This window comes from Sus scrofa, chromosome 3, assembly GCF_000003025.6.
Source record: "Sus scrofa isolate TJ Tabasco breed Duroc chromosome 3, Sscrofa11.1, whole genome shotgun sequence".
NCBI classification, from domain to species: Eukaryota; Metazoa; Chordata; class Mammalia; order Artiodactyla; family Suidae; genus Sus; species Sus scrofa.
The window spans coordinates 49201091-49227046 of record NC_010445.4 but is presented as its reverse complement, the minus strand read 5'-3'; the positions used below and the strand labels follow the sequence as shown (position 1 = coordinate 49227046).

General features: G+C 46.3%; 1 protein-coding gene across 1 annotated transcript in view; it reads left to right on the top strand.

Moving 5' to 3' along the window:
* The window catches only part of NCK2 (NCK adaptor protein 2), a 158462-nt gene continuing 137278 nt past the window's right edge, over positions 4773–25956 (top strand). Inside the window, exon 1 of the mRNA XM_021085591.1 lies at positions 4773–4794. The gene's annotated coding sequence lies outside the window, so the exon portion shown is untranslated. The remainder of the gene's footprint in view (positions 4795–25956) is intronic.

Here is a 25956-nt window from a genome sequence, read left to right as displayed (position 1 = left end):
CAGGGCAAGGTGTCCCTTGTTTCAAGTTTTCCAGGTGATGCTCACACTGGGCAGGCTCGAGCCGCTATCCTGAACCCTGGACTTAGTGGGTGATTTCCCTTCTCTGTGGGAAATACCCCCACCTGTCTCCTTCCCATCACAGCATCATCACGGACCCCCCTTCAGAGCCCGTCTCACATGGGCTTTTCTGTAAAGCCTCTCCTCAGCTCCATGCCCACCAGGGCTGATGGCTTGGTCACTGGAAGACTCCTGGTGTCTACTACTCCTCTTAGGCCTCCTGTGACAGCAGCTGTCCTGGTGGCCTGGCTGCACAGTGACCTTGTGCGTTTGCAAAGGACTTCAAGTTCATCTTGTCCAACTTGCTGCTCCGTGAGGGGGCCAGGCTCAGGCAATATTGGGTCTGGGGTCTCTGGTGTCACAGCCTGGTGTCCTGTTATCCCTTCTCTAAACTAAAAAAGGCTGGACTTGACTCCAGGTCAAATTTGAAGGCTATTCCCCTCACCCCCTCTCAGCTGTGTAACTCCACGTGGTTTTAAAATGTTTTGTAGAAAATCAAATCTATAATCATGTCGTAGAGGAGAAGGTCTTTGTTTAGATGTTACATCTGAGTATTAATTGTTACAAATCACAAATGCTGTGCTCAACATAATCCAATATTTTCGATAAAAACCCTGATTTCAGTCTCTAATGCTACTATATGAAATGCATTTTTAAAAAAATTAACCGGGGGTTCCCATCGTGGCTCTGCAGAAACGAATCTGACTGGTATCCATGAGGTTGCAGGTTCAATCTGTGGCCTCGCTCAGTGGGTTAAGGATCCAGTGTTGCCATGAGCTGTGGTGTAGCTGGCAGACATGGCTCAGATCCCGTGTGGCTGTGGCTGTGGTGCAGATTGGCAGCTATAGTTCTAAATCGCCCCCAGCCTGGGAACCTCCATATGCCATGCGTGTGGCCCTAAAAAGCAAAACCAAAAAACAAAAGCAAAAAACAATACTGCTGATTTGCTCTTGGGAGATGAAGTCAGGTGCAGTTTCCCACACTGTGCTCAGTCTTGCTCGGCTTAACAATGAATAAGCAGTCCCGTTGTTCTTTTTCATTTATCTTCTCCTCCCCAAGGGCTTCACACCCCTTTCTGACATCCCATGTCCCAGCCCCTGACACTGACAATGAACTAATAACCATGGGTGTGAATGACAACCACCAGCTCCTTCACAATGTTCCACCACACCTTGCGCATCTGTCAGTCTTCCACTTCCCAAATTTGCGCACCAGTGCTTGGAAGATGTGCCATGATCTCTGCACCACTAAGGATGAAAACATCTGGGATAAATAAACAGTCAAGCTGTTGATGGTAAGAGGCCATTGACTGTGCCACCTGGGCCAGTGTCAGAGGTGTTGGCATGAAAGGGTGTGTGTTCTAGAACTTCTGAGATCCGTGTTCCAGCCCATCCTTTCTTCCTCCTGGGATTGTCCATGTGGATTCTGGACCAAATCCACCATCCTTAACCATGGCCACGTCTCCTTCTTCCTCTTCTCACAACGATCATCTCTAATGAGGGGGCTTTGCACCCACAGAGGCACTTCCATTCTGTAAGAGGGGAGTTTTCCAATTGGCACAAAGAGTTTTATTGTAAAGCCAAGGGGCCGGAAGACATGGCCTTCGAAAGAGTCAAGTTCATGGTGTCCTCCATCAGCTCTTCTGGGAGCCTCTTCTGAAATATGGAAATCTTGTACTTCCATGACTGTAGCGGAAGGCATTTCCTGTGACAGAGAAGTTCATTACAGGATCCCATTTTGAAATGCCACATTGTTTCTCAGTTGCAGAGGAGTAATAAATAATATTACATCCATTCTTGTGCTGCTCACCCTCGGAAATCGTTTTTTAGGTTCAACTGCTTTCATCGAAACTTCGTGACTGCTCAGAATATAATAGAAAATCTATTATTTTCAATGCCTGCAATTTTTTTCTTATAAGATTTCCCACCAGTGCGAGAATACTCAGAGCCATTAAAAAGTAATACCGAGGACATAGGAATGTGTTTTCTGGGATTTAAGAGGAAGGGCCATCCCGTGTAAAAATAGAACCAGATGCCTATTCTCAGCAACGTGATGTGTTAGACGCTGGGGCAGGCTCAGCACCGAGGCCATCACTTGGCAGCAAATTTAGAGTTCCCTTTCCTAACTTAGGTCATGTTCTCTTTTGATGTTTAAAATAAACTGCTTAATTTGGTCTCTACAGTCCTAATTTCTAGTAGAGGAAATGTCTGAGAGCTTGAAAATCAAGTCCCTCTTTCCCCCCCCCCCCTCATAGAACATACCAGAGATAGCACACACAGTGGCAAGAAGCAGAGGCTTGGCTTCCATTCTGGGCTCTTTGGTTACTAGCTGCGTACCTCTCAGCAAACTGCCACCAGAGAAAGTAACAGCCACTGTGGCCATCAACCAAGCTGGGTAATTCGAAACAGCCTTCCACATTTTACACGCACCTGCTCTTTCACCCGCTCGTTCCATTCGCATCTCTATTACAGGAATTTATGTAATAGGTACACTGACACAATTGCATATGTGTGCGTGCGTGTTTACACACCTACAAGTTTGGAAATACTTAATGTACTTGTGTATGTGGAAAAAACACCGGAAAGAAAAGTAAAAAGCCAACGATAATGTGCTGGAAAAGATTAATGGCCTTAATATATGAGCGCTCCTAAAACTTAATCAAAAAAGGAACACCGTATTATAAAAAATAGGCAAAGAATATGAGTCTTCAATGAATTAAAGGGGAAACGTAAATAACTCCTAGACATGTGAATACACCTCAACATTCATCTGAAATAAAACACGTAATATAAAATAAAACAAATGTATACCATGTGTCCAACTATAAAATTGTCAAGATTTTTAGAGATATTGTCAGAAACGTAGAAATTGATTTCCCCCTCCCTGTGTGATGTAAGCTGCACACATTTCCTGGAGCTTCTCTTAACAATATGTTTCAAACACCCTAACTTTTTTTTTAAATATCTTTTTAGGGCTCCACCTGTGGGCATATGGGGAGGTTCCCAGACTAGGGGTCCAATCAGAGCTGCAGCTGCCGGCCTACACCACAGCCACAGCAACTCGGGATCTGAGCCTCATCTGCGACCTACACCACAGCTCACAGCAACGCTGGATCCTTAACCCACTGAGTAAAGCCAGGGATAGAACCTGTGTCCTCATGGATGCTAGTCATATTTGCTTCTGCTGAGCCATGATGGGAAATCCAAACATCCTAACTTTTGAGTCCCCTCAGCCAAGACAGTTCCTCTCCCAAAATGTATCCTGAGGAAATAAATATGTGTGTTCTCGGAGATGTATATACCTTAGAACAGGGTCGATAATAGAAGGGGAAAAGGAAAGGGTTTAAAGTGGCAGCGATAAGGCGTTCCCACTGTGGTTCAGTGGGTTAAGGATCTGGAGTTTTCACTGCTGTGGCTCAGGTTGGATCCCTGGCCTGGGAACTTCTGCATGCCATGGGCATGGCCATCCATACATACATAAATTGGCAACCATAAGAAAATGATCCAGTAAATTACGTAGAAGCACTATCCAGCCCTTAAGATCATGCATCAGAAAGTACTGGTAGACAGGAAATTCTTTCCTTGCCCTTCTCTCCATCCTAACTTCCTCTCTTCTCTGAGATCTGAGTTCAATCCCAAAAAGTCCAGGAAAAAAAATTCAAAAAATCTGGGAAAGCCTCCCCTCCCCCCAGTGTCACACATTCCCTAAATATTTGAAGCATGTTTTATAAATGTCATTAGAGTGTTCTCACTGTGGTTCAGTGGGTTATGAACCCGACTGGTATCCATGAGGGTGCAGGTTCAATCCCTGGCCACGATCAGTGGGTTAAGGATCAAGCATTGCAGCGACCCATGGACACACCTTGGATCTGGCATGGCTGTGGCTGTGGCATAGGCCTGCAGCTGCAGCTCCAATTTGACCCCTAGCCATATAGAACATCTATATGCCACAAGTGCAGCCTCCAAAAAAGCAAAAAAAAAAGTCATTAAATAATTATTGCATTATTTGGCTTCTGGTCTGTGGCGCCCACTGGGAGGTAAGGTCTAGAAAGACAGATGGAGAAGCTGCTGGGTCTGGATCCTTCCCCTTGTGGAGCAGAGCACCTGGGATGGTGTGGCAGGAGATAACGCTTTAACATGATTTATTTTGAGGAGAAAGCATATCTTGCTGTGTGTGGTGTAAGGTGACACATATCGGAATATTAATCATTGTGTTTTTCCTTCTTAAAATTCCTTGTATGCACATTGCTCCAAGTTTCATTTAGAGAACTTCAAATTTCCTGGAGGAAAATTAGCCTTTAAGATGGGTGCAGCAGGACCTGAAAGAGGAGAGAAATGGCCAATGTAATTTTTTGATCTCTCAAATGTTCTGGAGGCAACCCTCTGAAAGCTGCAGCTCCTGATTTGCAAGCACCAGCTTTTGTTTCAGCAAAGATTCTTGGGAATCAAAAGGGAGGGCCCAGGGAGATTAAGGCTTGAGTTTGCCTCAGTAAACTGGATGGGAATATCGCACCAGATAGAAGTCACCTGGGAATGCAGGGGACGGGGAGTGACCTAAGCGGGAGGAGGAAGGCAGCCTGGGTACCCGCCCTCCTGGAGAGCTAGTCAGTGCTGTATGTCACCTGCGTTGGGGACCGAGTGGGTGATGAACACCCACCCACCCCCACCCACCAGTGCTGTGTGGACACCCCAGCATCCCTATGACGGGGCCTGAGAGATGAACTTTCTTGGAGGTCCGGTAAGCATTACTTTGCCAAGTCTTCGTTTTCTAATACATAAAAGGTGGTAAAAATGCTTAGCTTCCAGGGCCAATGTGAAGAGTTAACTTGTGATACTATTTGACAAAACAGATGGTAGATACAATGAATGGTATGATAACCGGTATCCTGCCTATGTTTAGTTTTTATTAGTTTTGTTTTCTACTTGAGGCTCTCATTCGCTGGATTTCCTTTGCAATCATTCATGATTACAAGCTCCCTGAGGGCTAGAATCTTTTTTCCTTTCAACGATCACCAAGTCTTTTTTCTTTTTCTATTTAAAAACATTTTTTATTACAGTTGATTTACAATGTTGTGCCAATTTCTTCTGTACAGCAAAGTGACTCAGTCATACATACATTTCTTTTTCTCATACTCTCTTCCATCATTTTCTGTCACAAGTGAGACAATCACTAAGTCTTAAGGGTCATTAAACTGAGTAAACCATGGTAACTGATCTTTTTACTAGTCTCTTAGAGGAAAACACCGAAAGACCTCAAGTATGGTATTTTCAAGTCCTTATTCTGCTTGTTTTTCTTACTGCACCGACTAGGTCTTCTAGCGCAACGGAGATTAGAAAAAGCTTTCGTAAAAACTCTTGTGTCTTCCTGATTTTAAAGGAATATTGATGTCATTTCACGACTAAGTATGATGTTTGATACAGGTGTTTTTGTTTTTCTTTTGTTCTTTGCTTATTAGAGCCGCACCTTGTGGCATAGGGAGGTTCCCAGGCTAGGGGCTGAATTGGAGCTGTGGCTGCCAGCCACAGCCACAGCCACAGCAATGCCATGTCTGAGCTGCGTCTGTGACCTACACCACATCTCACGGCAACACTGTTTCCTTAACTGACTGAGCGAGGCCAGGGATCCAACCTGTATCCCTATGGATACTAGTTGGAGTTTGGCGTCTCCATGTGCTTTCTTTTCTTTTTTTTTTTTTGGCTTTTGTCCTTTTTAGGGCCGCAACCATGGCATATGGAGGTTCGCAGGCTAGGGGTTGAATCGGAGCTGTTGCCGCCGGCCTACACCACAGCCACAGCAACGCAGGATCCGAGCCACATCTGCGACCTACACCACAGCTCAGGGCAATGCCGGATCCTTAACCCCCTGAGCGAGGCCAGGGATCGAACCCTAACCTCATGGTTCCTAGTCAGATTTGTTTCCGCTGCATCACAACAGGAACTCCTCCTCCATGTGCTTTCTTTTGTGCCTAGATTTGTCCAAGTCAGGAAGGGCACTGTAAGAGGAGAGCCTGCAGACAGGGCTGTGGCGACCAGAAATGATGGCTGAGAAATGCGGGAAGGATAGTGAGCCCCCTTCTCCCCTCCCCAGCGCCTCTGCCTGATGAGGGAGCTCAGGGGGAAGCTGGGCATGCCCCTCCCTCCACTGCTTTGGCAAAATGAATTTGTCAGGAAAAGTCAGGTTCTAGAACAAAAAGACTCCCTACAGATTTCAATGATGGGGGAAGAGAATCTGCTGGTGAAGGACAGAAAAGCCCTGCAGACCTGCCTGGGGAAAACAAACCGTGATGTCCCCACCGCTGTTCAAGAGCGTCCTTCTGTTTCATGGACAATGGAGAAAATTCTGGGCTCTTATTTGACATACCTTTATGATGAGCCCATGGGCTTCGTCAGAGCGGTATTGTTTCCTTGTGTAGCTTATTCCCTTCTGCTGCTTGTTCGAGGCATGGCTTTAAAGGGGTCTGGGCAGCCTCCGGACAGACAGCACGATGGATTAACCCTCGTGTTGGAAAACTAACTTAGAGGCTCTTGGAGCCAGTCTTCACTCCTTCTCCGAATCCATCTAGTGACAGCCCTTGCCCTGCGCTGAACTCACTGAGTTGGTTGTTGTGGTTTATTTATGTGTTTATTTATTTGGTGTTAAGATACATGTAACAGAAAGTTTACCATTGTAACCATTTTTGGAATGTAGGGGTCCATGTCAATTAGAGCATTGACATTGTTATGTGACCAATAAAACCATCCACATCCAGAGCTTTCTTATCTTCCCAAACTGCAATTCTGTCCCCTAAAAACTAAATCTCCAAGCCCGCCCCCCCAGCCCCTGGCCCCACCATCTACTATCTGACTCCTCTAAGCGCCTCATCTAAGGGGAAACACACAGTTCTTGTCCTTCTGTGTCCGGCTTCTCTCACTGAGCCTAAGTGCCTCCAGGTTGGAGCAGGTGTCGGATGTATGTCCTTCCTTTTCAAGGCTAACCCTCCCCCGTGTCTTTAGACCACATTTTGTTTATCCTTCCCCGGTGGTGGGACACCCGGGGTGCTTCCTCCTCGTGGCTTTGGTGAATAATGTTGCTGTTATCATGTCAACTGAGTTGTGAGTGAAGCTAGGTAAGAATTTGAATAGTATTTTTAAAAACTCATTTGTTTAGCCAAATGGGACATGGAGTGACTGAGCTCACAGGACCACTAGGAGGGGGTCAGTCCCCTTCCCGAGCCTCTGCTCTCAGTCATGGCCGTTGACTCATCACTGGCCTGGTCCCAGTTTTCTCATGGGAACGATCCCAGGAGGGAGTTGTCTGGGGGAGGCTTCCTCCAAGGGCTGCTCACCAGGCTCCCACAGAGTTTTGTGCAAGGCCAGCACATGCCAGAATCCACTGGACACATTGCAGAGATGTGGTTACACTTGCCAGCCAGGAGTGTTGAGAACGGTCAGACCAAAGTTTTCACAGGTGACATTTTGATATGAAATTCTCCCTGTGTCTGTACTGTGATCCCAGGCCCTGTACTGGTGGGTTTGGGTAAATATCCCCCCCTCCTCCCCTCTCTCTTTCTCTCCCCACCCCAGCAAAGCCAGGGCAGAGTTCTAGCAATGGTCCTCAACCCCTCACATGCATGTAGCCCTGCGTTGTCAAGTTTGGACTTGAATGTGATTGGCAGTTCCATCTCCTCTAAACCCCACTTATAAACAGCCCGTGGTGATTACAGCAAGCAAAATCTTATATTACTTGCTGGTCAGGTCAAATAGGAACCAAAGCAAAAAGGCGATATTACTCTAAATAAGTCAGCCAAGATGTCCCAGAAACAGATGCCTGTTTGTTGAGCACTGACTCAGGCTTAGGAGTGAGGGTTTGGAAGACTTGGTTAAATCCAGTCAAGGCTTAAGTACAAGGTCTGGGGGGCAAAGAGCCTCTGAGCTAATGCCCATGGGGCCTCCGTGGACTCTGAATCCTCGCAGCCACTCTGCAGGGGAGTTTCATGCCCACGTGCGGTGAGTAAGTACCAGGTTCCTGGGGGTTAAAGGATTTGTCCAGGTTCACACCGCTGATAATCGGCAGAGCTGGGACTCCGCTGAATGCCAAAGCAATTCCTTTCCCACCCTGAAGCGAGCTCTACTGGATTTATAGAAATTAGGGAGAACTCACCGCTTGTGTTACATACACCAGTGGTTCTCAAAGTGTGGTCCGCGGACCAGCAGCATCGACACCACCTGGGAGGTGTTAGAAACGTGTGTCCCCAGCGCATTTGATGACAATGCTCTGGGGGTGGGCCTGATAGTCTGTGCTTTATGAAGAACCCCCTCATCGGGATTCCGCTGTCTGCTCAGGTGCGGGTGCCCTGCCTGATGGGGTCCCGCCGGGGGAGAGGTGGATCAGTCCATCCAGGTACCAGAGGTGGAGGGCCCAGAATGGTGAGGATGGGGCTGCATAGAGAAATGCAGATACTGCACAGACAGGATTTTGATCCCCAAGAGCCTTAGCTCATTTAAGACTGCATTGTGAGGTTCACACATGTGGCTGTGTTAACTCTGATCTAAATTTTAATTTAGCCAATTACCCTCCTCCTCCTTCCACACCCCAGCTGTCTCCACTTACAGTGGATGACCTCAGGCGTCTGGCATCTACTGAATAGACAGTACCTTCCATCTCTGAGGAATGCCGATTTCGTCATCAGCAGATACCTCCCCCCACCTCTTTTCCTGCGCTCACACACCCTGGAATTTTTGGACAAAGATTTGGTTCTTTCTGTGTATGGAGCTTGAGGCAGATTCCTAGCAAAGGACGGGGTGCAGAGGAATCGACCACCCAGGGAATCTGATTGGCACCGTTTGCCGACATCTCTCGGGCACCAGAAATGATGAGCTGGAGGGTTCGGATGTTTGAACAAGATTCAAAGGCAATTTTCAGGCAGCCTTATGTCAACATGGCTAAAACAGATGAATGGGGGGAGCTGACATTTCAAATCCTTAAAGATCTGATGGTCGTCCCTCCAGGACCCACTAAGGTATACACTGTCCCGCATAGAGTGACACCCCCCATTGAAGAATGCATGGAAGGGGCAGGATGAGGAGCAGGCGAGATGATGGGCAGAAAGTGCCAGGGGTAAAATTCAAAGGAGGGTGTCTTCTGGAGTCCCCTACGCCCACCCCCAGTGCTGGGGACTTCTTAGGTGTCAGGGGAGAGGAGAGGAAGCTGGGAGACAGTGACAGTCCTGCTGCCATGCTGGCTTCCAGGAATGCTTTGTTTCACCCCCTGTCACATGTTTGCCAGTGTCACTGTGGCGTTGCTGTAATCACACAGGATGGGTGAAAATAGCCGTGCTAGAGTCACCATGAACTGGAGGCTTTGTGTGAGGCTGGTCAGCGAGCCTGACTCAGCAGGAGCTGCCTGTGTGTTGAGGGGGCGGGAGCCCTCGATAGGCACCCTCAGGCCCTGTGCCAACTAGATAATCGGGCAGAGCCTGAGGCACAGGGTGGGACCTGCCTCTCCAGCTGCTGACCTGGCCGTGGGGGGCATGCCCCCCCCCGCCCCCAGCTTGCTTCTCCCTGAAGGGCTGCTATGGAAACACACTTCCAGTGCCTACAGCCCCGGCTCAGCCTCAGCTATGGTATAAATATCTAGCCTGGTTATTTGAGAACCAGGGTAAGAGGTAGGGCATCTCAGATTTCCACAAAGTCTTTACAAGCCACCTCAGCGTGTGGATTTATTGGATCAATAACATCCCCGATGTTATCCTATTTCAGCAAAAAGAAGGGCATTTAGGAGTGTCTGTCTTGGCACAGCGGAAACGAATCTGACTAGGAACCGTGAGGTTGCGGGTTCCATCCCTGGCCTTGCTCAGTGGGTTAAGGATCTGGTGTTGCCATGAGCTGTGGTGTAGGTTGCAGACGCGGCTCGGATCCCATGTTGCTGTGGCTGTAGTGTAGGCCGGTAGCTGTAGCTTCAATTAGACCCCTAGCCTGGGAACCTCCATATGTTGCTGGTGTGGCCCCAAAAAAAGACAAAAAAAAAGGGGGCATTTAACACTCACTGAGTGCCCAGCATTGGAGACACATGTGTGCTCCCAAGTTTCACCATCCTGACATACACACTAAACCCTGTGACATAGTTTTATTATCCCTGGCTATAAGAAAGAAACAGGGATGCTGAGAAGTGTCTGGGTCCCTAGAGGCAAGAATGTGAGCCAGGAATGCCTGCTCTCCCCATGTTGGGCTAGACATCGGGAAGTTCTGCCCATTTCCTTTGGGACTTTCTCACCCCAACTTTTCCCCAGACCTGGCCCCACCAGCTGCTTTTTACCATGTGCCCAGAATGCAGGGCAGCCCTGCCCTCCAGAGCTGGGCTGGGAACCAAGCTTCGCATCTCTTGGCCTTGCTCAGAAGTAGTTCTCGCCTGGCAGTAAATGCACTGCTGTCATTTTGGATTCATCTGTGAACTGGCTTGTTTCAAATGCAATAAGAAGTTAAATCACAAATGTGTAAGCAAAGGTAGGAAGATGATAACAGCTGACGCTCAGGACGGAGCATCACGAGCAGTTCATGTAAACTGAAAACCCAACATTTATGTGATTTTTTTTTTTTCCTTTTTAGGGCTGCACCTGTAGCATATGGAAGTTCCCAGGCTAGGGGTCGAATTGGAGCTACAGCTGCCAGCCTACACCACAGTAACGTGAGATTCGAGCCATGTCTGCAACGTACACCACAGCTCACAGCAACCGCTGGATCCCCAACCCACTGAGTGAGGTCAGGATCGAACCCGCATCTTCATGGATACTAGTCAGGTTCCTTTCTGCTGTGCTGTAACAGGAACCTCCCATGTGATATTTTTATAGTTGATGTTTCTGCAGCTAATTTTGAAGAAAAGGAAAATAATGCACTGCCACAATTTTTGAGTTGTTCAACCAGTATAACTCAACGACAGAATTTCTCAAAGATGCAGAGGAAATGATCAGAAGTCCTTTACCGGAACACAGGTCCTATCATTTGGGGATATTTGCCTTCTTAGTCCTTGAGTACTTCAATCCACCAACATGTAATGAGGAGCTGCTATTGTGGCTCAGTGGCTTAGTAAGCCATTACGAACCTGGCAGTGTCTATGAGGATGCGTGTTCGATCCCTGGCCTTGCTCAGTGGGTTAAGGATCTGGTATTATCCCAAGCTGTGGCTCATGTCACTGCTGTGTCTAGGGTTAAATCCCTGACCTAGGAATTTTCGCACACCTCAAGAGTGGCCATAGTAATAACAATAATAATAATAATAATTATTATTATTATTTTGCATCCAGCCCCCTCCCACAGCCAGCCCCCAACAGTCAGTGCGTTATTCTCTCAGCACTAACCACCTCCAACACAGTGTATTTTATTGCCTTATGTTTGCTGTGTGTCTCCCCTACCTGAACATAAGTTCTGGGCGATCAAGGCCCTTTACTGGGTTGAGTGGTATGTCCTGTGATTCTGCAGCTCTTCCTGGCTAGTAACCAGCCCTCAACAAATATTTGTTGAATAAACAGTGAATGAATTGATTTGGCAGAAGTGTGGAAGATTTATTGGAGAAGGGATAAAGCCTACGCCGGTAGAGATGACATTCTGAAATTCAGGATTATGCTGAAAAAACAGAGCTGGGCCTGACAATGTAGGCCCAGAAAGTGGAACAGTGAAATTCATGTATATACAGTTATGAATCTTGCTTTTCCCATTTAAAAAACTATCAATCTTCTTGTCATTTGCTGTGGCTTTCCTAGTATTATTTTATTTTATTTATTTATTTTGCTTTTTTGAGCTGCACCTGTGGCAAATGGAAGTTCCCAGGCCAGGGGTCGAATTGGAGCTACAGCTGCCAGCCTACACCACAGTAACATGAGATTCGAGTCATGTCTGCAACCTACACCACAGCTCATAGCAACTCCGGATCCCCCACCCACTGAGCAAGGCCAGGGATCAAACCCACATCCTCATGGGTACTGGTAAGTTTCATTTCTGCTGCACCACAATGGGAATTCCCCTCAGTATCATTTTAAAGGCTGGTACTCCTTCACTGAGTGGTTATATGATAACTATCTCATTTTTTGTTGAGCATCTTGATTCTAATTTTGTTGTTACTAGTGATTGCAATAAATATCTTTATGTCTATAGCCTTTGCTGTATTTTGAGTCATTTCATTAGAACAGATTGTCAAAGGCTAGCAACAAACCATTTTATGGCCTCTCCACAGGGTTGTACCATTTTCATCATCTCAACACTTGGAAGGTACACATTTCACCTTAATATTGGCAACATTGCAATTTTTTTCTTTTTTCTTTTGCTTTTCTTTAGGGCCACACCCAAGGCATATGGAAGTTCCCAGGCTGGGGCAGCAACGCGGGATCTGAGCCATGTCCACGACCTATACCACAGTTCATGGCAATGTCAGATCCCTGACCCACTGAGTGAGGCCAGAGATCAAACCCGCATCCTCATGGATACTAGTCAGATTCATTTCCACTGAGCCACAACAGGAACTCCCACTGTCAATTAATATACAGAAATATTGGCTTGTTGTTTTCAATATGTATTTCCTTTTCTGTATGATTTTATTTGCATCCTTTCCTCACTTCTTTTCTTTTCTTTTCTTTTCTTTTTCTTTTCTTTTCTTTTTCTTTTTTTTTGTCTTTTTGCCATTTCTCTCGCAGCACATGGAGGTTCCCAGGCTAGGGGTAGAATCAGAGCTGTAGCCGCCAGCCTATCCCAGAGCCACAGCAACGCAGGATCCAAGCCGTGTCTGCGACCTACACCACAGCTCATGGCAACGCTGGATCCTTAACCCCCTGAGCAAGGCCAGGGATTGAACCCGCAACCTCATGGTTCCTAGTCGGATTCGCTAACCACTGCGCCACCACGGGAACTCCCTTCGCTTATTTTCTTGAAGCTCACTGTTTTTATCAATTTTTATCAATTATTTACCAATCCAAGAGGTTAAGAATGCTATTTTAATTGGCTTTTTCTTACTAGGAGCAAACTGGACTTTCTTTCACATGTTCACAGGCTATCATGTCTCCTCTCCTATGAATCACTTCTAGCTTTTGTCTTTGGCCTCCGTTTTGAATATTCAATTATTCATTCAATCTTTCATTCAGTAATTACTTAAGAAAGTAGACGGTGGCCAAGGTTGTCGAGGGCCCAGGGCAGGTCAGGATAGGAAGCTCAGCTCCACAAGGTCATCCAGGGACCCAGGGTCCCTCTCTGTGGTCACTGTGTCACCAGGCCCGCCCCAGGCTCTTCTCTTCTCTTCTCCTCATGGCCACTCGGTTTGTCACCAACAAGTCTGAGCTCCAGTGTGTGGGCAGGATGGAAAATAAAGAGTGTGCCCATCTCTTTATCAAGGCTGTGCCGGAAGTTGCATGATTCACACCCACCTGCCAGGGAGGTAGGAGCACGGCTAGGCATTGACTGAGGTGTCTGGCCACAGCTCAGGGGAGTTTCCTTTCAGAAGAAGGGAGGAAGGACCCAGATGGAAACAACAGCCCAGATCTAAGTCAATTTCCTCCAGAAACACTTACCCCAACACCATTTGTTAAATAAGACCCACCTTTCCCATTGGTCGCAATGATCTTCTCCTGACATCTAATTTTTAAAAACAGACTTGAAAGGTAGATTCCTTGAAAGGTGGAAATTCCAGGAAAGGGAGGCACTGGTTGGTCTGGTAATCAGGTCATGTCAGAGGCCGCCTTGGAGCTTAAAGAGGCCGCCCAGCCTGGACCTTAAATTCACATCTTTGGTCAATTCTGCCTTCAGATCCAACCTAAGGGCTATGAAATTGTGAGTTCGGATGAGTCAAAAGATACCCGTCTTAGTTTCCCGTGGATGCTGCAATAATTACCATGAATTTAGTGGCTTAAGACAGAAATGTTTTCTCCTACAGTTCTGGAGACCAGAGGTAAAATGAGTATTATGGGGCTGAAAGCCCAGCATCAGCCAGGCCAAGTTCCCTCTGGTCACTCCAGGACAGATTCTGTTTCCTGGCCTTTTCTAGCATCTCAAGCTTCAGGCTCTGCCCTCCCTGGCTCCTAGTACCTCCCTTCTTCCCTCCTTAGAGCCAGCATCCAGCGTGCTCTGACTCTGCTTCCATCTACAGCCTCACCTCCTGTCTGTTCTCCAAGCTCCTCCCTCTTGCAAGATTACATGTGATGAAATGAGGCCCGTTTGAATAATCCAGGGTCAGCTGCCATCTCAGGATCTGTAATTCAATCACATCTGCAAAGACCCTTTTCCACACAGGGCGATAGTCCTTGTAAGGTAATGGTCTCTGGGGTCCTGGTAAATGGTGAGGATTAGGAACTAGTGGTCTTGCTTCTAGCCCTGGTAAATGGTGAGGATTAGTCTGATGACTACCTTCATTTCTCCTGGTGGGGGAGGGTTTCTTGGGTGTATCAAATTGTACAGTTGAAATGGGTGCCCTTTATAAAATGTCAATTATATGTCCATACAGCTGTGAAAAAATGAAATGCTCTTTCATCCCACATGATAAGCATTCTCTGAGAAAATATGAAAATGTCCCTTTAGAATTTGTTTTGTAGGGAGCTCCTGTTGTGGCTCAGTGGTTAATGAACCCGACTAGCATCCATGAAGATGCGAGTTCAATCTGGGGGCTCGCTCAGGGGTTAAGGATCCTGTGTTGCCATGAGCTGTGGTGTAGGTGGCAGATGTGGCTCAGATCCTGCATGGCTGTGGCTGTGGGGTGGTGTAGGCTGGCAGCTGCAGCTCTGATTGGACTCCTAGCCGGGGAGCCTCCATATGCTGCAGGTGCGGCCCTAAAAAGACCAAAAAAAAAAAAATCTATTTGTATTATTTTAGGAAGCTGGGGACCTTAGGAATCTCCCTTTTGGCACAGTGGGTTAAGGATCTGGCTGTGGCACAGGTTTGATCCCTGGCCTGGGGACTGTGTGGGTGGCAAAAAAAAAACAAAAAAGGAAATATAGTTGGGGACTTTGTCAGTATAGCTTCACATAGGACTTCACAGGCACAGGAGGTAAAAACCTGCATCCAGAAACCCAAGGGCGTCCTCCTTCGTCTATAACCGGATTTAATTCTCTTTGGAGGGTATGGGCCCCTGGGTGACAAACTTAACCTTCATGACAGCAAGTGTCCTTTCAGACATGCACACACACTGTTCATAAGACTGATCTGCATACTTAGCATCAGAGCACAGGCAGGGGCCGCGGGTAGGGATAGGGACCTGGCTTGAGGGGTTCGCCTCTCCCAGCTGGCACTCAGGACTGTCCATCTTCCTCGGTCAAGGCACGTTGCCATGGAGTCCTGCTTGAGCCCATACCACCCTCTGTTTTGGGGGCTAATCAGCTGCTCCAGCCAACCTCTGGGTCCCAGGAGTTTCTAGAAACATCTAAAGCTCCATTCAGTCGGCCTCAGATCGAGGGTCTTGGCGCCTCCCGGGACTCTTCCCCAGGAAAGGAGGCTCACGACCTCTTTAATCGCCAAATCCTTGAACCTCTGGGGGTTCTTTTCTTCCCAGGGGCCATGCTCAGGAGGAGCACGGGACATTATAAAATGTCAATTATACCTCAGTAAAGCTGTGAAAAAATAAAGTGCTCTTTCATCCCACATGATAAACATTCTCTGAGAAAATAGGAAAATGTCCTTTTAGAATCTGTTTTGTAGGGAGTTCCTGTTGTGGCTCAGTGGTTAATGAACCTGACTCCCCATCTCACACTCTCTTCCCACCCTCCCTCCCTTCCTGAGAACCGAGGGCCACCATGCAGATGTCCAAATCTACTGGGTTTGTCCAGAGTGGCCTCAGAGTTCAAGATGTTGCCCTGTGCTCTGCCCTCTGACCCACCCAGAGGTCATGGACAGGGAGTGCCCGACGCCACAGAGGGAGGCACAGGAAATAGCACAACGTTAGGCTGTGAGAGTGGTTGCGTGTACACGCTTATCCATGCCTCCTTTTACACCAGGGACCAAAACATCTAACTTCAGTAGCTTGTAGAGCAAGTGCCATTAACTGTCAACTATTGATCCATTGATCTCTGTCCAAAAGCCAAGGGTTTCCGTGGAAAGACACATCCTTAGAAATAAAAGACATCTGGCAGGGTAGATCACAACACAGAGAGTTCCTGTTGAAATGCAGCAGAAGCAAATCCAACTAGTAACCATAAAGTTGCGGGTTTGATCCCTGGCCTCACTCAGTGGGTTAAGGATCTGACATTGCCATGAGCTGTGGTGTATGTCGCAGGTGTGGCTCAGATCCCAAGTTGCTGTGGCTGTGATGTAGGCCGGCAGCTGCAGCTCTGATTGGACCCCTAGCCTGGGAACCTCCATATTCTGCAGTTGAAGCCCTAAAAATAAAAAGATCACAACACAGGTAAGCATGTCATCACACAGTACACCCTAAAATTATTCAAGTTAGGGGTGTCTGTTACAAAAATTTATTCTTTATTTTGTCAATCCTGAAAATTTAGAGTTTAGCACATCTCATTTAAGAGTGTAATTGGATTCAACGACAAATTTCTGTGCATTTATTGTTTATTACTCCTATTTTGCAATCAGAAAATGGGAAATGAGACACTTAGGAATCATTTGGGGCCTAAAGGAAGCAACCTGGATGCCAGCAGCCTGTCCACATTCTGTGGCCGCCTCCCTGATGCCTTGATTCCCTCTGTCACCAGTGTGTCCTTCAGTTTTCTCCTTGGTTTGCCCCAAAGCTTCGTCCTTGTCTTTGTGTCCGCCCACCTTCACTCCAAGTGGAAGACACATCCCCTGAGCTCGCCATCCGGGAGTAGGAGGGCTGGGTGTCTCCAATGCACTGGTGGGGCTTATAAGTCAAAAATATGCATGTCTGGAGATCCCATTGTGGCTCAGCGGGTTAAGGACCTGATGCTGTCTCTGTGAGGATGTGGGTTCAATCCCTGACCTTGCTCAGTGGGTTAAGTATCCAGCATTGCCACAATCAGTGGCGCAGGTCACAGATGCAGTTCTGATTTGACCCCTGGCCTGGGAACTTCCATATGCCAGAGGTGTGGCCCTAAAAAAAAAAAAAAAAAGAAAAAACAAAGAGGAATCTGACCGCAGCTCCAGTCACTGGAAGCACCAGTTTGATCCATGGCCTGGGAACTTCCATATACCTTGTGTACAGCCATAAAAAAAAAAATAATAATGCAGAGTTGCTATCATGGAGCAGCGGAAACCAGTCCAACTAGGAACCATGAGGTTGCAGGTTTGATCCCTGGCCTCGCTCAGTGGGTTAAGAATCTGGCGTTGCTGTGAGCTGTGGTGTAGGTTGAAGACGTGGCTTGCATTTGGTGCTGCTGTGGCTAATGGTGTAGGCTGGTGGCTACAGCTCCGATTGGACCCCTAGCCTGGGAACCTCCATGTGCCGCAGGTGGGGCCCTAAAAAGCAATAAATAAATAATAGTAATAATAACAACAATGCATGTTTTAAGAGCTGCTTTGGAGAAGAGTTTTAACACCCCTGATGCTTCATATCGAGGACCTGATTAAGGAGATGCTGCCAAGTGTTTGCATGTTAAACAGCTCATTATCATATTTCAGAAGCCATCGCATTCCAGGCCAGGAGTCATTTCTAAAGACTCAAAAAGAGGGCTTAAGGTGGAAGAGAAGGAGACACCAACTTGCTCTCCTCACCTATCTTGTGTTGTAATAAACATTTATAAATTTGGGCTAAAAATACTGCTGCCTCTTTAGTTAGTATACCAACCTTAAAATAGCTGCCTGTGTGACTCCCCCCCCGCCACCCTCCTGCAGTCTGCAGCTGAAATCTCAGGGAATCAACTGCTCTGGCCACTGCTTGCGGTCCCAGTAGCTGGATTCAGTCAGCAACCAACTCTGAGCAAGAACCCATCTGCCGTCGGCTCGAGTCTGGAACCGTCTCCATTCCAAGTTACAACATGAAGAGAGGAGAGCCCGAGCTCTCCGTGCCCATCTCCATGTCACCCTCCATGGGCATGGTCAGGAGAGCACCTCCACATTGTCCCCAAACTGCAATTTTCACCTCTTCCTGTTGACTCAGCATTTCAGGGTGTGAGTGAGCACGTCATATGGGTTTTCCATGTCGATATGTTTTCTGCACAGGCAGCTGTCCCTTATTTAACCCCATTGTGCAGGTGCTTTTTCTGTTATCAGTGGCAGCTGATAGGTAACCAGGCTTCAGCCAGGTGGCTCTCCATGCAGCTGCAGCTACGGGCAAGGCAGGGACTGGGCCACTCAGAGACCTTGGCACCCTCGCTGCTGCTTCCAGAAGCGGCTGAGGCAAGCCTGGCCCTGAAACCCGGGCACATAGCAATTAGCAAATTCCAGAAACCGCCCCAGCAGCCAGTCCAGGCAGCAAAGCCTCAGCAGCAGCAGACCTGCTGTATGTCCTCCCCAATTTGGGGAAAGAATTCTTTTAACCTTAAAAAGTCACTCTGTATGCAGCAAGGCATGGTGGCAGTCTGACAGGTGGGGACAAGCGCAGCTTACAGAGCAAGTGAAGCTCTCTGGTCCTCTCGAGGTCCGCCCTGCCGTCTCCACGGAACAGGGTTCACTTGCCACTACCAGCCCTTGGGGGACCTGCCATCAGGCTTTTGGTGTCTTTCATCCCAGAGTGGCTGTGCCTCCACCCCCCACCCCTGTGTTCTGACTCAGATGGCGACAAAATGCTGGCCAGACAAGGATGGGGAAGCTGTTGTCTCCTTTTCATTTCAGAACAGAGTGATGTTGGCCACACAGAGGACTTACTATGTGGTCTGGCCTCATGGAGGCTGCTGGCTGCAGGGAGCAGCTGGATTTGCCAGGAAAAAGGGGATGCTGATTCTGCCTCCCATGCTGTGGTGGGCAGCATGATGGCCTGAGATGAGCTCTGCGATCTGTACTCCTGGTGTTGAAGCCCTTGTATAAGGGCCTCCCCTGTGCGAGGGCACTGGGCTCAGCCCCTTGCTCCCAATGACGAGATTATGGAACAAGTGATAGGGTGTCAAGTTTAAGATTAGGTTACATGGACCTCTTGTCGTGGCTCATTGGTAACAAACCCGATGAGTATCCATGAGGATGCGGGTTCAATCCCTGGCCTTACTCAGTGGGTTAAGGATCTGGCATTGCCATGAGCTGTGGTGTAGGTCACAGACACGGCTCGGACCCCATGTTGCTGTGGCTGTGGTGTAGGCTGGGAGCTACAGCTCCGATTTGACCCCTAGCCTGGGAACCTCCATATGCTGGGGGTACAGACCTAAAAAGACAAAAAAAAAAAAAAAAAAAAAGATTAGGTTATAAAAGGGCTGCAGCCTGAGGCGGAGGCACTCTGTATGATCTGCTCCTGCTCATGCTGAGGGGAGTCAGCTCAGCTGCCAGGCTATGAGCTGACTGAGGAGTGGTCCTTATGGGAAGGGATCGAGGGAGGCCTCCAGCCAACAGCTAGTGAGGGACTGGGGCCCTCAACCCAACAGCCTATGTGACTGAATCCTGCCAGTGACCACATGGATTATCATGAAAATGTGGGGGCAGAGCCTGCTCCCCGAGGACAGACTTCATGGATATATATATATATATATGTTTTTTTGTGTTTGTTTTTGTTTTTGTTTTTGTTTTTGGCTTTTTAGGGCCACACCCATGGCATATGGAAGTTCCCAGGCTAGGGGTTGAACTGGAACTGCAGCTGCCAGCCTACACCACAGCCACAGCAACTTGGGATCCAAGCCACATTTGCAACCTACACCACAGCTCATAGCAATGCCAGATCTTTAACCCACTGAGCGAGATCAGGAATTGAACCCACATCCTCAAGGATACGAGTCAGATTTGTTTCTGCTAAGCCATGACGAAAACTTCCAGGACAGCCTTCAGATGAGACTGCAGCCCCAGACAATAGCATGATAGAGCCTCACACCCAGGCTGTGACCCACTGGAAATTTGAGGTCACACATGCATGACACTCTAAGTGCTATATTTGGGGTACTTTGTTATGCAACAAGAGAAAGCTAATAGGTAGCCTGGGCACAACATCACAAGCAGAGTGTTTCATTGTGTGACACGAGGTGTCTCCAGAATCTTACATCCTATAAATATTTCATAGGGCAGCATGAATGACTAAACTATTGTCCCAGTTAATAATTCTATTTACTCCACTAAAAGCTTCTTAGAGTTAACAAACTCCCCTAAATGACCCCCTTTCCCTTTTTGTTGTCGTTATTCATCGTTTATTCTATCCACCCCTCAGCAGAAGGATCAATGATCAGTGAACTAGAGCAAAAGCAGCTTGAGGGAAGAGAAACGAGGACTTACAAATGGAATAATCAGAAAGTTGGCACATCTGATTCAGAGAGTGATGGAAAAATACAATGGGATCATTAGAGGAGCCAAAGCTGGGACAAGAGTGTGTGTGTCTTTTGGATTTATGTCCATTTGGATTATTTCAATCCTCTTGTTCAACACTTTTGGAAAATTGAGAAATGAAAGTTTAAATAGAGGAACAGAGTCTTTAGAAATGGAAAAGAAAAAAACCTTAAAAATCAATTTGTCTAGGGATTTTCAAAGTATTTCCCCGCCGGGGGTTCCCATTGTGGCTCAGCAGTGACGAACCCGACTAGTATCCATAAGGATGTGGGTTTGCTCCCTGGCCTTGCTCAGTGGCTTAAGGATCCAGCATTGCTGTGAGCTGTGGTGTAGGTTGCAGATGTGGCTTGGATCCCTTGTGGCTGTGGCTGTGGTGTAGGCTTGAAGCTGCAGCTCTGATTTGACCCCTAGCCTGGGAACTTCCATGTGCTGTGGGTGTGGCCATAAAAAGACAAAAAAAAAAAAAAAAAGAAAAGAAAAATGGAGTTCCCGCTGTGGCTCAGTGGTTAACGAATCCGACTAGGAACCATGAGGTTGCAGGTTCGATCCCTGGCCTTGCTCAGTGGGTTAAGGATCCGGTATTGCCGTGAGCTGTGGTGTAGGTTGCAGACGAGGCTTGGATCTGGCATTGCTGTGGCTCTGGTGTAGGCCAGCGGCAACAGCTCCGATTAGACCCCTAACCTGGGAACCTCCATATGCCACAGGAGCGGCTCTAGAAAAGGCAAAGACAAAAAAAAAGAAATTCCCCAGAAGCCTAAAATAGAATCTTAGGTAGAACTCAAAAATACATAAAACAAAAAATGCAGTATTTTTGTTAGCATATATTTATTTGCATATTCGAATCCATAGCATTTACTCAAAAAATTCACTGTCATGTGAATACAGAGTTTAGGAATCAGGGCTTATGGATCTAAGTGTAGTTTTATGGCCTCTTTAGTGTGGTTAATAAAATTAAAACAATTATAAAAACAAAGACAGGATGTTTCTAAAGGTAAAAGTTTTAAAAACAGTTTTTTGGCAGTCTGGGATACACATCAATTAAGCTATTTCAGAAACTTGATAGAGAAATAGTTTTTTCGTTATTGGTGGTGGTGGGTTTTTTTTTTTTTTTTTTTTTTTTTTTTTGCCTTTTTATGGCCAAACCTTCAGCATATAGAGGTTCCCAGGCCAGAGGTCCAATCAGAGCTGTAGCCACCAGTGTACACCACAGCCACAGCAACCTGGGATCCAAGCTGCATCTGCAACCTATACCACAGCTCACGGCAATGCTGGATCCTTAACCCACTGATCGAGGCCAGGGATCGAACCTCTGTCCACATGGATGCTAGCCAGTTTGGCTAACCCCTGAGCCATGACGGACACTCCAGTATGGCAATTTTTATCTCATGGTAATCATGGAAGTGCTGTTAGCTCTTAATTGATAGTTGTTAATTTTGGAGATGGCTGATCAAATACCTCAGCCCGTTTTAATTATCACTGGGAAGGAGATACTTTACAAAAGCAGTTTTGAACAACATAAAACTATACTAATTTTTTAAAAAAAGTCAGACCCAGTAAAGCAGAATTCTTTGTCGGATAGTATTTTGAAGTCTCTAAATAGTCTAATGTACTTTGTTTTGCAGGCTGAGGCCAAACTTGAGCTTTCAGTTTCAATCCTGACACTGTACTTTAAGTCAGGCTAACACAGGGGCGGACACTGCCAAATTTAGTTCTTTAAAAATATCAGCAAGATGTGCAAACAGCATGGCCCTGCTTCATTTGAAGGTTTTAGCTAAAGATGCCTCTGTTACACGATAGAAATTGTCTGTCTCATTGTAACCGGTGAACTTCAGTACGAAAAGTAAATTCTGGAGTTTACCACACTTATCCTGGTAAATATCTGAAAAGTTAGCAATGGGAAGACAATCCCAATAAAAACTGTCAATTTATTTGACATTGGCATGTTAAAAAAAAAACACTTAAAAACAAATACATAAAAAACAAAGCTGCTTTTCTTTGTAACATCCAGGCCTTGTTATGCAAATATACTCTCACACACACAGTGGTTATAATTTTTATGGGAACCAAGGCTATCACTCATTACACAGACATTGCTCCATTTTTAGAAGTTTATTTGTGGTGTGTTATTTGTGTTCTAAGCAGTTAAATTTTTCTTCTCCTATAATGTTGGGCTTCCCTCGGTGGGTTGTGAGAATCAGAAAAAGCACTTTGCAAGTGATGAGAACACAGTGAATGAGGAACTCTGGCACTAATAGCAACTTACAGGATAAATAGCTACATACACATGGCATTAGGAAAAAAACAAAACAAAACATTGGATTTCCCGTCGTGGCTCAGCAGAAACGAATCTGACTAGTATCCATGAGGACACAGGGTCGAGCCCTGGCCTCACTCAGTGGGTTAAGGATCTGGTGTTGCCGTGAGCTGTGCACCACGAGCAGCATCATACCTTCTCATTAACATATTTGTTCTTTGGTGAAGGGTGTGATTAATGAAAGCGACAGTCTATTCACTACTCCTTGAGCTGAGGATTACTTTACACTCTACAGGTCTCCCCTTTTAAAATGTGCCTGTAAAACATGGAATAACTAGACTTTTGGTAACTGGAACCATCACTAATTGTACATCTCACTACTCAGCACTCCAACTTGGGGAGAGGAGTAGTAAATTCAGAAAAACAAATACATTTCTTTTTTCTTTTTTTTTTTTTTTTAATGGCTGCACCAGCAGCATATGGAGATTCCCAGGCTAGGGGTCGAATCAGAGCTGTAGCCGCTGGCCTACACCACAGCCACAGCAACACCAGATCCAAGCCACATCTGTGACCCTACACCACAGCTCACAGCCACGCCGGATCCTTAACCCACTGAGCTAGGCCAGGGATTGAACCCGCATCCTCATGGATATTAGTCAGGTTCATTAACCCCTGAACCATGAGGGGAACTCCCAAATACATTTTTATTAACTTTGTTTTCTTGGCTTCTCCTGAGGCATATGGGGGTTCCTGGGCCACGGATCAAATCCAGGCTACAGCTGCCAACTATGCTGCAGCAACTCAGGGTCCTTAACTTACTGTGCCAGGCAGGGGATCAAACCCATGCCTGAGTAGCAACCTGAGCCAATGCAGAGACAGTGCTGGGTCATTATTCCACTGCACCAGAGCTGGAGTTCCAGGTTTTTAAAAAGTCATTTTAGCACATGGCCTTGACCTAGTCTGAACTCCAACAAATCTTGTGTATACTTCACACCATAAAATGAGGGTTTGTGTTCAGAATGAGGAATCTCAGGTATTGTGGAAACCACCACATCAAAAAGACTCATTTTAGGAGTTCCCAGGAAACAAATCTGACTAGTATCTGTGAGGACATAGGCTTTGTTCAGTGAGTTAAGGATCTAGTGTTGCTGTGATCTCTGGTGTAGGTCACACACATTGCTCAGATCCTGAGTTACTGTGGCTGTGGTGTGGGCCAGTGGCTACAACTCTGATTCAACCCCTAGCCTGGCAGCTTCCATATGCCGCAGGTGCGGCCCTAAAAAGACAAAAAAAAAAAGAATAAAACCTCGTTTCACTTACTAGATTGTATTTTTTTAAAGGTGCAATATCAACTTGCAATACATATTTTTGAAAATTTGACTCATGTTCCAGCTAAAGGGGCTTTCTGGTTAATCCTTACCCAAAATGAAATTTTGATTCATCAGAACAGCTCCTTTCTGGGGCATCCTGATTAACTGAGGGCTTATTGCATCTTGCAGAAATGTTTCATATGTGATGTTCACCTAAAGGCAGATTTGAAAATGGAAATGTGAGTAAAATCCTCTTAGCTTTTCTAAAGTTTAGGAGCTCTCTTAAAATTTCTCCCAACTAAAATTAATTCTGCTGGGAGTTTGGTCATGGTGCATTGGAAACGAATCTAAGTAACCATTAGGTTGCAGGTTCCATCCCTGGCCTCGCTCAGTGGGTTAAGGATCCGGCATTGCCCTGAGCTGTGGTGTAGGTCACAGATGTGGCTTGAATCTGGCTTTGCTGTGATTGTGGTGTAGGCCAGCAGCTGTAGCTCCGATTGGACCCCTAGCCTGGGAACCTCTGTATGCTGCTGGTGTGGCCCTAAAAAGCAAAGAAACAAAAAATAAAAAAATAAAAATAAATAAATTCTGCCTTAATGCTAATAATCAAAAACAACTTCAAGTTTGGTCATTTTTGTATTTCATAGCAAGCAGTCTTCAAGTTCTAACATTCTGATGTGTGTATCTATAACCACAGGACGTGTTCCTTGACAAAATACATCCTCAGGATCGCCTAGCAAGCTAACTTTCTTCTAATTTTCTCTTTATCACTAACTTGTGCTTAACTTTATGATGTGACTTCATCTGTCTTTTTCCTTTGCTTTTTTTCTTTTTCTTTTCTTTTTTTTTTTTGCTTTTCAGGGCAGCACCAGGGGCCTATAGAAGTTCCCCAGGCTAGAGGTCGAATCAGAGCTATATAGCTGCTAGCCTACACCACAGCAATAGCAACTCAAGATCTAAGCCGGGTCTGAGACCTACACCACAGCTCACGGCAACACCAGATTCTTAGCTCACTGAATGAGGCCAGGGATCGAAACAGCAACCTCATGGTTCCTAGTCAGATTCGTTTCTGCTGTGCCACGATGGGAACTCCTGTTTTTCTTTAAACAATTAGATAATGCAGAGCTGTTTCCTGCATGATCCAGAACTAGGAGTAGGGGAATTGTATTGATCAGATGTGAAAGATGTCTTAGATTTTTTTGGTTTGTATGAACTTAAGTCTTTATATTTGTGATCTTTTTTTTTTTTTTTTTTTTAAACTTAATGGTGTCCATCCCTGAGAGATGTTTTCGTAAGTTTCTCGCCTGTCCCCTTGAGTTGGAAAAGGTAGTGGGAAGACATTTTGGAGTTTTGGTAAGAAATTATCACCCCATCTTAGACCTCATGTTTCTGTCCCTCCTCCCTATAGACAGAATGTGGATAAAATGAAACCTGGAAATCTACAGGTCCACTGGCATTTGTTTGGAAATTCTTACAGTGAATTCAGAAAGGGCTCTTGTAAGGCCTCTCTGCTGACTTTTAAGGTCCTCTCTTCTCTTTGGCAAACTCATAAAGGCTTGGAATTTCCATCCATCATTACAGATGGATTAAGCGTCTGCTGGGTCCCAGGTATGCAGGAAAGGCTTTGGAGCCAGAAAAGGTGTTGGAGCCACAGAGGGAAATCAGCTGTGGTCCTGCCCTCAGGGGTTTATATGGAGCTGAGATGGATGCTACAATTAAAGAATAAGGCTCATTACGCCAATGGAGTGTTAAGGGTACGGATGGCTCCTTTCCTGGCCCAAAGTCACCTGGGGGCAGGAACTGTGACTTGCTCATTTCTGGTCTCCTGTAGAGCATTCTGCATTTAGTAAGCCAACCATAAGTATTCATTAAATGTAACCGAATGTACACACACAGAATGATTTATCCCCCACAAACCAGTTTATCCAACTTTTCACTTTTGGTTGTTGCTTTTTCTTTTTTTTCTTTTTTTTAAATCCTTTCTCCTTTTTAGAGTGGTAATGCTCTTTATTTTATTTTATTTTTTT